Raw genomic sequence first — 12,720 nt, forward strand, 5'->3', positions numbered from 1 at the left:
CCATACCGGCTTACTTTCATCTCTGGTCTGTGTTAAAACATGAGGTCAGATTGGAGGATCACAGTGGTCCCTTCTGGTTTTAACCTATTAATCCTTTTTATCTCCTTTTTGATAAACTAAATAGATTGAGGCATTTTTTCCAGGCCTCAAATAATTTTTGTGGCTCTTCTCTTCACTATCTCCAGTTTTTCAACATTCTTTTAAAAATGTGGCCACGAGAACTAGACGGGCAATCCAGTATCAGTCTCACCAGTGTCAGCCCTGCAAGGAAAGAGAAGAGAATACCAGCTGGGGTTAAATCCTCTTAAGGGCAAACTCTGGTTCCTTTTAGGAAAGTTAATCTTTAATTGGTAGAGAAGTCTAATATTTCCGAGACTGTTCTCATGGAACTGAAAAGTCACAAAAGCCTGGGAAAGTGGGATGGGAACGCATCCGGTTTAATATAAGGGCAAAGAGCTCCAGCCAAGAAAGGTTGCAGAAGTTTAATATGTGAAAACAAAGTAAGAATAAAAACTCTGGGGTCCTTTAGAAAAATATCCTTGCTCGCTGCAGCAGAGGAAAGGAGAGAGAAATGGCCCATTTACACTGGAATTGGATTAAGTTTCTCTCTTTACTTGGAAGCGTGGAAGGAATTCACTGGTCTCAAATGTTAGTGGGACAGAGCGGAGAATACTTCCTCAGCTATGATCGTTTCATAATGTGCAATACCAATCCTGAGCATTCTGACATGGCAGGTGTTGATTTTACCAGGCAACATCTGTGCTTTTCATTTATTGTCAGTTTGACAAACCAAATAGGGGTGGTGCGAGGGGACCCCCCCGCCCCCAGAAGAGCAAGTGTAATGCACAAATTGAAGTATCAGGGCAAAAGGATAGCTCAGTGGTTTGAGCATTGGCCTGCTAAACCCAGGATTGTGAGTTCAATCCTTGAGGGGGCCACGTAGGGATCTGGAGCAAAATCTTGGTCCTGCTAGTGAAGGTAGGGGGCTGGACTCGATGACCTTTCAAGGTCCCTTCCAGTTCTAGGAGATAAAATAAATTAATGGAGATATCATATTTAGAATGTGTGTGAGTAGCCGATTTGTGTAAGATGTATGGAAATGGTTTCAATAAACATGCTTCAGTGGCTAAAAAAGGAGGCACTAAGAGGCCTCAGAGCTTTTGAAAATCCCACTGGGCATCTCTATACCTTTAAAAATCTGATCCTTAGGCTTTCAGTCCCGCATCTGTACAATTGGGATACCAGCACTTCCCTACCTCATAGGCATTGTGAGAATAAATCCATTAGAGACTAAGCCACACAGATACCAGGGTAACGGGGCCATAAAGTCCCCAAGGTAGATAGTGCTAGCCCGGTGTGCCACAGTGGTGGGTAAGTATTATTATCCCTATTTTGCAACTGGGTAAACTGAGGCAGAGAGAAGGGAAAGATATGCCCAGGGTTACACAGTGATCCAGTGGCAGAATCAGGAACAGAACCCAGATCCCATGTTCATGCCATTTTGTTAAACAAGGCAAAAACAAAGGCCAAAGAACTTAGGGTGAATTTTTCCATTCACTAGGGCTCCAACCCTGCAAACATTTATGCATGTGCTTAACATTGAGCCTGGGAACAGCCTCATTGACTTTAACAGGCCCCATCTTGTAAAGCTAAGCAGGTGCATAAGCATTTGTAGGCTCAGGGCCTGAGACACCATCATTTTACTTAACAACCCATGAAGGCAAGGGCAGCGATAAGGGACTGGCTGCAGCACGATAGAACATATCACACAGGGCACATAAATACAGGGCAGGGATTTCTTTTTTAATCAGTTCATCAACTGGAGGCTGGGCCAACATTTTTCTGTTTCTGGAAAAAAAAAAAAAAGTCCTGATGCAAACTGTTTTTTTATGCCTTATTAAGGATAAACTATGTGCTATGTCAGCACTCCAGGCTGTTTTGACAACCAGCTCCTGGGGCAGGATTCAGCCCTGGTGTAAACTGGTTACCTCATTGGGCCCACGTGCCCCCTGGCTCTGGCCTGATTAACCCCGCATGCTCAGAGAGGGCCCTTTCCAGCTTGTAAATACAAGTCCTTTGTACATATTGTAACTCAGGCTTCCTTCCTATCCTACAAGGCCGGCTGGGATCTCAGCTTTCCCTCTGTGTGCATGGTACGTTTGGCAGCTCTGAAGAGTAGAGGTGGCAAATGCTTTGGTGCTTTGTGCCAAAGCTGCTACAGACACTAGAAGCCAGTAATGGACATTTGAAAATGCTGTGCTAGCCCAAGCACCATGCGCAGGGCCGGCTCCAGCATTTCTGCCGCCCCAAGCAAAAAAAAAAAAAAAAAAAGCCGCGATCGGCGGCGGCAGTTCAGCGGCAGGTCCTTCGCTCCTAGAGGGAGTGAGGGACCTGCCGCCCCTGAATTGCCGCAGGTGCCGCCCCTCTTCCATGGCCGCCCCAAGCACCTGCTTGTTAAGCTGGTGCCTGGAGCCGGCCCTGACCATGCGTCTCCGCCTGACAAGCTCAGCTGTGCACTCAGATATAAATCACAGAATATCAGGGTTGGGAGGGACCTCAGGAGGTCATCTAGTCCCACCCCCTGCTCAAAGCAGGACCAATTCCCAACTAAATCATCCCAGCCAGGGCTTTGTCAAGCCTGACCTTAAAAACCTCTAAGGAAGGAGATTCCACCATCTCCCTAGGTAACCCATTCCAGTGCTTCACCAGCCTCCTAGTGAAATAGTGTTTCCTAATATCCAACCTAAACCTCCCCCACTGCAACTTGAGACCATTGCTGCTTGTTCTGTCATGAGATGCACTATCAGTGACCCATGCTAATGATTCTTTCTGCAAGGTGCTTAGCCAGCTGGCTGGGCTGTGGGGTGCTTTCCAGGTCTGGCTGGGAGGCCTTGGGGCTCCTCTGGCAGGCTGAGTGCCCTTGGCGAACACTGGAGGCACTCAGTTCCTTGCAAGGCCAGGCCACTGGTCTCATGTCATGGTCTCTGTCAGCATGGGAACACACAGGAGCTGATGGGGACAGAGTCTAGTATAGGGAACAGGGATAGTGTGTGCCTGGCAGAATAAGGAAGGCTAATGGGGTGCAGGAGGTAGAGAGCCCCCCCCTACACACAAACTATTCTCCCCAGATGCTCCATTCTACCACATCTGAGTTCATGAGGTCTCGGTTCCAGCTCTCATGTCATCATCTCACGTCCATGCTTCGTGCTGATTGGCAGCCACAGCAGAGATACCAGGAACTTCTGGGGCACAGAGTCCAAACAATCCATCAACCCTACAGGAACTTCATGGGGCATGTTGCCAGGCCAGCGTTGGTAGCTGAGCAAAGAGCACGTCCAGCTCTAAAGCCACCCAAGCTTATGCCTATATGCAGATTAGCTTATTAAAAAGTTTGTATAAAATGTCACCCATGGAGCTGGACGGAACCTGGCAGCTAATGCTTGCTTACCCGCCCATCGCTGCTGGAGCATGCAGGTCTCAGGCAGTAGGTTATTTCCATACTGGAGATAGTCATGTCACATAGTGAGTTCTCAGGGAACCCCCTGCCTCCATTGGTGGATGCCCGGAGACCCCCTGCTCCCATTGGTAGGCGTGTGCAGTTGGCACAGATGGGAGCGGCTCACATGCTGTGGAACTGACCAAGGCAGCCTATGGGGTGGTGGTAGGAATTGGGCATGGAGAAGGGGGATTTTGTGCTCCTGCCCACTTTGCCAGTGCCCCAGAGGGCTGAAAGTTCAGATCCTGGGGAGGTCCAACCTGTCTTTGTCCAGGAAGCCCAGGCTCAAGAGTGGGAACGCTGCGGCACACTCCAGCAAGCAGTTACCGGAAAGTCGCTTTCCCTGCCTTCCCAGAGTGAAGCTAGGACTCATGAATGGATGCGAGCCCCCAAGGGTGACGCTCTCAGGTACAGCACCAGCCGTACACGCTGCCTCCCTAGCACCCATCATTGTGTCTCATCCACCTCAGTAAGGACCCACGCAGCCCCCAGCCTTTGCTGAAGCAGCCGGGGGAGTGATAGGTGCCAGCGAAGGGCAATAATTCTCCTTGTAGGGCTAGCGGGGAATGAAACAGAGCCAATGCTACACCCCCTGTGGCTGTCCTTGCACCACACAACCACAAGGGGGCAGGCCCTGCCTGCTGAATGAGAAGCTGGTTCTTTGTCCACAGGCAGAGTCCTGGCCAGGCCAAGCTTTGGATTCCAGCAGCGAAAGGAGGATGGGGGAGGAATCAAGATACTTCTCCAGCAGTGTTTTGGCACCCAGGCTGGCCTGGCAGAGAGCCCCCTGCCAGGAAAGTCACAGGCCCTCAGGGGGCATGGCAGCGGGTAGCAAGCAAACCAGATTTTTCTCAAAGAAAGTTGAAGTTCTAGGCCCGAGCCTGCTCCTGTTGTAGGCAAAGCTGCCACTGACTTCACTGGGGGGCCGGATCAGGCCCCAGTGCTGCTGGCCGCTGCTGCTCGCTTGGAAGTGGGGAAGGAAGCACTGACCAGCGGGAGGATCGTTAACACAAATCTCACCCTTTCCGTCTGAGGAACTCTCCCCTTCTGTCCCGATGAACAACCCTCCCAAGACAGCAGAACACCATTTTGCTCAGGCTACCAGGAAGCAGAGCCCCTCTTAAAGAGGAAGGCCGGCTGCCCTTGTGGTTAAAGCGCTGAGTTAGGACTCAGGAAATCTGGGTTCAAGTCCCAGCTCTACCACTGACTCAACCAAGTCCTTTCATACCTCAGTTCTGCATCCATAAAATGGGGCAGACAGTCCTTCTGCTCAGCACCTCCTGTGTATTCAGATGATAAGCTCTTGGGGCAGGGACTGTCACTTCCTATGTATATGTGCAGCATCCATCCCAATAAGGCCTTTAGGTGCTGCAAATAATAATTAGTCCCATGGCACTGATGCAAACGGTTGCCTTAACATCCCACCAGATGCTTCCCTACCAACATCTGTTACACCAAGTCAATAATTTCTCCATTGTTAAGGTTGTAACATGGGCCCAGTTTTTACTCCTGCTTATCATTTTCAGGAGTTTAAAGAAAAAATGCTGCAATGGAATTTCAGTTGGCAGTACATTGATCAAATTGATTTTAGTGGCATTTAAAGATGTATCTTTTATGGTAGGGAGTTGGCCCAAAACATCTAATTTTCCAAGCCCTTATTAAAGGCCAGATTCTGACAGTCTTATGTTGTACAGCTCTTTATTCCATGAATAGTCTCATTGATTTCAACGGGGCTACTCAGAGACAAAGGTGCTAACTCAGGTTAAGGATACCAAAATCTGGCCCAAAATGATTTCAGCTGAAGCATGGGCTGGTTGGACAAGACAGTGTCAAGGAAAATCAGAGCCTGTTGCTTAGTGTCTTTAAACACCATGATACCCAACCATGTTGTAACACACTGGCTCTGTCACACACACACAATAGGTAAAGCTTGGATGGTGGCAAGACCAGGCACGTTTTGTATTTGTATACCACCTAGCGCAGTGGTATGCTGGTCCATGACTGGGGCTTCTAGCCGCTACCGTAATACAGCTAATCAGATTCCCCAACAGTGCCCTGTCACTGGCCCCAGTTCAGGAAAGTGCTTAAGCTCATGTTGAAGCTATCCCTATTCAAGACAATACTTAAGCACATGCTTAACTTTAATGACAGGACTTAACCACGTGCTTACATTTTGTCCTGAGCAGGGATGCTTTTCTGACTCACAGCCAGTGTGAGCAATGGTCAGAGTGGTGTTGAGTCCTTTGCATCTCATCTGTGGCGGAGTCTGACACAGCCCCCAGGAACTGAACTGAGACCACCAGTGTATTCCAGTCCCTTCCATTGTCAGATGGCAATAAGCTCGCATTACTATCAGCATCAAGTAGATTTGAACCAGTGGACTGGACTTGAAAGACTTATTGTTAATCCCCGCAAGCCATCTAGTCCCCCTGCTGAGAGGCATTTTAACAATGTCTCCTAGCTAGCAGCACTTAGGTCAGTTCGATTATCTCATGTACTTGAATAACAGGTTCATCTTTGTAGCCACAGGCAAGAGAATAATTTCCAAAGGATGTAATATACTAACATCAGACACATACATTCTATACACCACAGGGAGGAAGGAATGTGGACCTATCTCATCTGAAGCCAATGTTTGGAACAGGTGCAGAGAAGGGCTAATAGGATGATCCGAGGAATAAAAACCTACCTTGTGAGAGGAGACTCAGAGCTCCTTAGCTTGTTTAGCCTAACCAAAAGAAGGCTGAGGGGAGATTGAGATTTATAGATTGCTCTCTATAAATACATCAGAGGGATAAATACCAGGGAGGGAGAGGAGTTCTTTAAGTTAAGTGCCAATGTGGACCCAAAATGGCTATAAACTGGCCATCAACAAGTTTAGGCTCGAAATTAGGTGAAGGTTTCTAACCATCAGAGGAGTGAAGTTTTGGAACAGCCTTCCAAGCGGAGCAGCGGGGGCAAATAACCTAACTGGCTTCAAGCCTGAGCTTGATCAGTTTATGGAGGGGATGGTGTGATGGGACTGCCTACAATGGTGTGGGTGGCCCATCGGCGACTGCCAGTAGCAAAAATCCCCACCAGCCAGAGACAGGACACTAGATGGGGACAGCTCTGAGTTACTATAGAGAAATCTTTCCCAGGTATCTGCCTGGTGGGTTTTGCCCACATGCTCAGGTCTAACTGATCACCATATGTAGGGGCGGGAAGGAATTTTTCCTCAGGCCAGATTGGCCAAGACCTGGGGTTTTTCTACCTTCCTCTGCAGCATGGGGCATAGGTCACTTGCAGGTTTAAACTAGGGTAAACGGTGGATTCTCTGTAACTTGAAGTCTTTAAACCACGATTTGAGGGACTTCAGCCAGAGGTTGTGGGTCTATTCCAGGAGTGGGCAGGTGAGGTTGTGGGCTGCAACGTGCAGAGCATCAGACTATCAGACTAGATGATCATGATGGTCCCTTCTGACCTTAAAGTCTCCGAGTCTTGACAGGGATGAATTTGGCTCAATATTTGCACAATGGGGAAAGTCTAACTGAAGTACCAGGCATTCACACGAATCCCAGTAGCAAACTGGAAAACTCTTCCCCGTGTTCCCGATAAAGCGGCATCATTTCTTGCAGCCAAAAGCCTATTAACAATAGAACAGAGCTGCCCAGCAAGCATGTGCCGATCTTGCAGTCCCTCTCTCTCTGATTACATGGCTCACAGGATTGACTGGGGATGCAGGGCCTTTTCCCTATAAGGTCACTGGCTCAGCTCTGGCCAGCTTGAGAGTGAGCAGAAGTTACCCCAGGAGCTCCCAGTGTGACGCTTTGGCCAAAAGTGCCCATGCACTCCTGGGATGTATAACCAAGGAATCTCAAGTAGGAGTAGAGAGGCTATTGTACCACTGTGGTTGGCACTGGTGCACCCACTGCTGGAATCCTGTGTCCAGTTCTGGTGCCCACATATCAAGAAAGATGCTGATAAATTGAAGAGGGACCAGAGGAGAGCCACAAGACTGATTAAAGGGTTAGAAAACCTGCCTTATAGTGATAGACTCAGAGAGCTCAAATCTATTTAGTTTAACAAAATGAAGGTTAACGGGGGACTTGATTATAATCTATACGTACCTACATGGGGGACAAATATTTAATAATGGGCTCTTCAATCTTGCAGAGAAAGGTCTAATGTGATCCAGTGGCTGGAAGTTGAAGCGAGACAAATTCAGACTGGAAAGAAGGTGTAAATTTTTACAGGGAGAGTAATTACCCATTGGAACAATTTACCATGGTGGATGCTGACAATTTTTAAATCACAACTGGGTGTTTTTCTATAGGATCTGCTCTAGGAATTATTTGGGGCAGTTCTCTGGCCTACGTTACACAGGAGGTCAGACCAGATGATCACAATGGTCCCTTCTGGCCTTGGAATCTCTGAACCACGGTCCCATGGCCGTTCGGTGAAATAAAGGGGTGTCTCAAGTCAGTGCCTGGCAGATAGGCGTCCACAATCACAATCTGCAGCCTCAGCAGAGAGGCAGGACTGACTGGGCGCTGCCGCCCCCGAGGGCAATGTGGGGGAAGCTTGCGGTGCTGCTGCCCATACTGTGCCGGTTCCCTGGATAAATAGGATGTCAGACACCAGGGCTGTCAAGTCAGCATCTTTCCCCAGCCCTGCGTTGATGGATTGTTCTGTTTTTGACTCCGCTTTCCTCCCTCAGCCAGCCCACCCCGAATGGGAAGCGATATCTGCCGCTCCTTTCCATGGCTGGGACGTGGAACGATTCCATGGCAAACAGTGCAGCTTGGCAAAAATAACCCTTTTCCTAGGAACCTCACAGCAGCATTTCCAGCTCACGGCAAGGAGCCCGTCCGGCTGGGGGACTCGAGAGAGCTGTCAGTGGGGGTAGGGTCCTTACCCCCCCGCCCCCAGACTAGTTAAATGGTGGAGCGTAATTCTTTGGACTTCGACACCGTTGCTATCAGCTCGGTGGTGGTGAGTTCACTTGACTTCAGCACTGCCCACCGCAGCTGGGAGTAGGGACGCAGGAACAGCGAGACATTCCCCAGCTCTGACATGGTGCAGACAGTCCAGATCTGCACCTGGCCAGCTCGCCGCCCTCTCTGCCCAACTCCCTGCCTTGCGATCCTTGCCCAGGGAGTCACTGTGCTCTCTCATCACATGACATGATGCTGCCACGGGTTGTGTCTCTGCTGTGCTCATGTTGGCACGGCCCCCTCCCCCGGCTAGCAGCTCTCAGCATACTCCTCAGCCCGAGATTCTTCCTCTGCAAATGGCTTGTAGCCAAGATGCACTGCACAGGGCAGAGTCTCGTGTAGCCTGGCGCAAGGATCCGCAGCACACCCCCTGCAACTCCTCATTGAGAACTCATCTGCTCTTGAGCAAGTCAGTTGTTCAGCCCCTGCAAGGAAGCAGCTTTACATGGAGCCAGTCAGCCTAAAGCAGCTTTATCCGGCCGGGGGTCACGATTGGTACCATCCAACATTCAGGAAAGGCAGATGGGCTGGACCCAGTGGAATGCCAGCATCACACCCGCGGGCAGTGTAATCTCGCACGCCTTGCTGCACTGCGCAGGACAGCCCGGTTACAACAGGACAGTGCAGGGATTGGCTAACAGAGCCGGAGCCAGTTATTAAGGATCAAGTTGGGCAGCCTGTGTTGTCCAGCTGGCAGAGCAGCAGGCCGGGAGTCAGGAGCGTCACATTCCCTTCCCACCTCTATCATGAACTCCCCTCTGTGACCCTGGACAAGTCACTTTGCCTCTCAGTACCTCGGTTTTCCCATCTGGAGAATGGGGGATACAACAGCCACCCTTGTAAAGGGATCTGTGGACAAAAGAGTTGATTACATCAGAACAGCCAGTGCATTTGCGTCCACAGCGGTAGGGGCTTCCCAAATCAGACAAGGCAGAGAAGCACCCGCTCGACCATGCCGGGAGAGTCTCATTGGAACCCGGTGGCTGGTCAGGTTTTAAGAGAGACGGTAAAAAAAGAAAAGAAAAAAAAGTTGTGGCAAAACTTTTTCCAGTCCAAAAAAAGCTGTTTTGTGAAAGCTGAAGTGTTCTGCGGAAGCGTCTTGGTTTTGACAAAAATGTTGTAGAGACGGGTGCACCTGTGTGCGCCTCTCTAACCCAATGGTCAGGGCACCAGCCCTAACCCAGGTGCAAATCCTTGTTCTGAACCACAGAGAATAGGGATGCTGTGCAGTGATGTAGGAACAAGAAGAAAAACACTGGGTCTCCCATATCCCAGGCTGGTGCCCTCCCCAGCAGGCTACAGTCAGCGATTCTCTCTCTCATCTCACAAAAGCATCGGCAAGGTCTCATTTTCATTCCCACGTGGACCAAGAAAAATGTCCAAACCTCAACATTTTCACAAAACAAAATTGGGCTCTGGGCCTGCTCTGGTTTTAACCCATCTGGGACTGTGCGGGTGGAGGAGACACTAGGGGGCGCTGTGGTGAGGGAGGAAAGTAATCCTGGCAGGCAGCCACTATAGACTGGGGCTGAATTCAGAAACAGACCAGGGAATATCTAAGGCACTTTAAGAACACACTGGAGCTTTAACATGACAATTTTTAGCAACATCCTGTGTTAAGAAAAAACCCGAAGGAACAAAGGTGTTTTGAGCACCTTTATCCTAGAGCGTATAGGGTCAAATTCACAGCGGGCCGACTTCATTGAAGGTTGTGACAACTTATGCCCGTCTGGCCTGTAAAATGTAACCTTGAAAGCTTTGATTGGGTCCCGGAAGTTCAGTCTTTTCAATGGGACATTAAGCCAAGGTCCTGAGCTATTTGGGGCCATGGAAGAGCTCAGGATGGTCTTCTCAAGAGAGAGTATAACTCCAGTGTCCGGGTTAAACACCCATACGGATAATTCCATCCCTCCTCCCCACGTTCCCAGGTCGCTTTCATCAGACACAGTGTTTTTTCTTCTTGTCCCTAAACCACTGTCTAGCCTTACTAGCATGTTTATAGTGGCTACCATGCTCTGCCCCAGAGACGGGTGCATTTTGACAGTGGGTGCTGAAATCCGTGTACTATTACTTAGCACTTATAAAGTGCTTTCCCCAAAGCGCACTGTAAGTATCAGCATTCCTGTGATTTATCCCCATTTTACACACAAAGAAATGGAGAATTTAAGTGATTTCCCTGATGTGAGGTTTGGCGGGGACTAGAACCTGGGTCTAAGGGATGCAGACAGCCCTGCTACCCGACAGCTGAGAGAGGATCATATGCATTTTCACACAGACCCTGAAGATAAACACCAGGAAGTACCATCTTGGAAGGCTGGACTGACAGCTTCCCTCATGGCCCCTGATTGGTCCAAGTGCCCTATTTAAGCCCAGGAATTGTCGATGTGACAAGATGCGACCTGCTTCTTGGCTTGCTCTCGGACTCCTGACACTGGCTCTGACCCTTAGCTCTGACTCTGACCTTCAGTGCTGTTCCTGGTCTCTGATCGCAACTGCTCTGACCATAGGCTGAGCACCCAAGCCCCAGTCGTGACACCCAAGGCCACAGGAGAAACAGATGTCAGCATGGGAATTTAGGACCCAGAAGCTCCTGGCTCCCAGCCCTGCCCTCAGATCAGGAAAGCACGCTGCCTCTAGTGTATTTTGTAAAGCACTTTGCGAAAGACTCTCTAACAATCAATACACTCTAATGATCATTTTTGCTTAGTGGCCCTGGGTTGCTGCATTTAAATGGCTGTTCTGCAGGAAACACTCTCACCTTGTGAAGGTCCTCATGGCTCTGAGGTTTCAGAGCCTCCGAAGAGTTATTTCCGGAACCTTTACATGATCCCGCAGGAGCTGAAATGGAGAAGATGGTTAAAACCCAAAAGGAGCAGCGAAGAGCTGGATGGATGCTAGTGCAGCACTTCAGACATGTAAATCGCTACTTTCCAGCGAATGCTGCTGCACCGCCTAATGTGTTCATTACAAATATTTTGCCGTTTCCACTGAGTCACCTTCTTTCAGATCTTCGGGGTCCTGAGACAGGAGTACGAGCACCCAGATACCACAGGGATGGGCTGCAAGGCAGATTAGGGAAGAATCTAATCAAGAGAGAAAATGATCCCCCATTTCTGGACTTGTCATAAAAAGCTTAAATGTTTCCTCACCACCACTCTAGTTTCCCCTAGCGCACAGTACCTTGTGGGAGGTTCTTTAACCACAGAGCATTCAATCTGCCTTTTTTTCTCTAGCTAGCTGTGCTCTCAGGGGCTTTGTGTCTGAGGGAATGATGTGCTTTGACTTTCTAGCTCCCCCCTTCCCCGCTGGGGGATGGCTGCCTGGCATGCATGGCACAATGGTGGGTTCTTTTATGTTTCACTGGTCATTCTTTTCTTCCTTTGGGTTCCCTTCTGCCCCTTTCCTTGCATGGGATTTGTGTTTGCTCTCCCAGGCGGTGTTATTAGGCCCTGCTAACACAGCCAGTGAGAGCACCCCGGATGTCCTTGCAGGGTGGCTGACTGGGAACAGCTTCCGATAATTCTCTGATAAGGCAGTTTCCCTGCATTGCTTGGTGAGTCACTCTCTCCTGCCTGTGATGTCCTGATTCAGTCGCTTCCTTGCTGTGCTCATGTCCAGCACCAGGGGAGAAAAGCCATCCCTTCCATCTAATCCCTTCCACTCCAGAACCTCTAGCTCTGCCCCTGCCTCCACAGGCTTTGGTTGCAGGTTAGATCCACAACCTGGAAAGGGAGCTCATTTTTCTTGGCCAGTTTGGATACAGCCCCAAAATGGCACAAAGTCTCTCACAAGCCCTCTGATCTTGCCAGATCTCTACCACTGGCGACTGCTCCTATCCCACAAGAACAAGGTGTGGGTGTGTGTGTGTGTGTGTGTGTGTGATTTCTGCCATTTGGGGCCACAGTCTGGTAAGACAAGCTCATGAGATTCTGGCCCCATCAGATCAGAACCTGCTCCTGGCACTGGTTGAGACCTTGGAAACTGAACTCCCGCCCCCCACACCAAATGCGCTCAAATCTGCCATCCTCTGCCCATTGAGAGCTGCGTATTTTTGTAGACTTTGCTCCACACTCCAGCTGTTCAGAGGCAGATTCTTCGTCACCACTCTGATGACAAGTGACAGCACCTTGAACGCCAGCCACGGCGGCACGTTAGCCCCCTTTTATATTCACCCTCATTAGAACCAGTCGGACTCTGTTCTGACACTGAATTTGCCATCATCATCTGGCGTCTTGATTACCGCAGCAT

The sequence above is a fragment of the Trachemys scripta genome, chromosome 1 (assembly GCF_013100865.1).
Source record: "Trachemys scripta elegans isolate TJP31775 chromosome 1, CAS_Tse_1.0, whole genome shotgun sequence".
NCBI lineage: Eukaryota > Metazoa > Chordata > Testudines > Emydidae > Trachemys > Trachemys scripta.